Here is a 1,374-nt window from a genome sequence, read left to right as displayed (position 1 = left end):
TTATTATTATTATTATTATTTATTATTATTTATTGATTTAAAAAAATTTATACAGCACTTACAAAAATTATAGAATTTTATTTAAAATCTAAATTGACAATAACATATTTTTTGTGTGTCAGATTGGCATACAAAAGGGGGCGTATAATATTAACTTTATTATTTATATAAATTCATCAATAATAAATTTTCTGTAACTTAAAACACTTTTCATAAATTTATAGAGTTTATAAATATTGCTACCGTTTAATAAGACTTTCACTTCTTCTTCAGACAGAAGTGCTTTATCAAATGTTCTCTGAAAATTGGACATACACCAATAATATGACAAATATTTTCTATTTCATGACGATTAAACGAAGAACAATATAATGTAATATATATAGCTGTATAATATAATATAATAGCTGTTTGAAGGATCAAAAGATATACAGTGCTTAGCTAAAGTCTAAGATAACTTTAGTCTTCCAGTACATCAATTTCAAAGTGAATTAACATTAAGCACGGAATAATTTCATTAAAAAAATTTAGTTTTCAAATAAATTATTAAATATTAAAAAAAACTAATCTAAATTTTTTAAATCAGTTATTTCTTATATCGAAATATATATAAAGTATAAATAAAATGCACTTATCCTCTCAAACAATATTTCTAGCTTCAATATATCTTCAAGTTTTTGGTGCAAAAAATTTTAAAAAAAAAAAGTATATTAAATGAAACCGTAGCAGTCTTCATAAAATTAAAAATTAATCAATATCAAAACTAGAAACTCAGTTAATGAAGCTTTTGGATGAAGCTTGGTACATGGCTTTTTTATAAAGACAATAATGGAATTGGTTAATTTTATAATATATTGGCAGCCAAATGAAAAATCCCAGTGTTGATTTATATATATATAAATATCTAGTTAGTTAGATGAACTTAGTGAGTACTATAAGAGTTTTGGCAACCTTAAAACATAAACGTTTGGAGAAAAGCTTAGTTTCTCTCTCTGTGAAGTTGCAGTATATGTTAACGCTTTGTTGTCAAAGTTGAGGGCGATAAATTTTTATTTATGTTAAGCTAATTAAATAATAGCTGTGCTAAGTGTTAATAGTAGTTAAAAGCTGATCTGGAATTAAATATATTCCAAATATGTAGAATTGATGTTGGTACATATCGAAAAAAATGTACATTATTTATTTAAAAATGTTTTGTTGTCTTATATTACGGTTATAATATAAGAATATATAAATATTATATGAGATAAATATTAAATAGAAAATTCACTATACAAAAACGAAGTCTTGTGATTAATTTAAAATCTCATTAAAATGTAGATGATATTTTCGTATTACATAAAAAGTATGCATTAATATTATTCAAAATTGCTA

The sequence above is a fragment of the Teleopsis dalmanni genome, chromosome 1, assembly GCF_002237135.1.
Source record: "Teleopsis dalmanni isolate 2A chromosome 1, ASM223713v2, whole genome shotgun sequence".
In the NCBI taxonomy this organism is placed as follows: domain Eukaryota; kingdom Metazoa; phylum Arthropoda; class Insecta; order Diptera; family Diopsidae; genus Teleopsis; species Teleopsis dalmanni.
Note: the sequence above shows the minus strand (reverse complement) of the source record.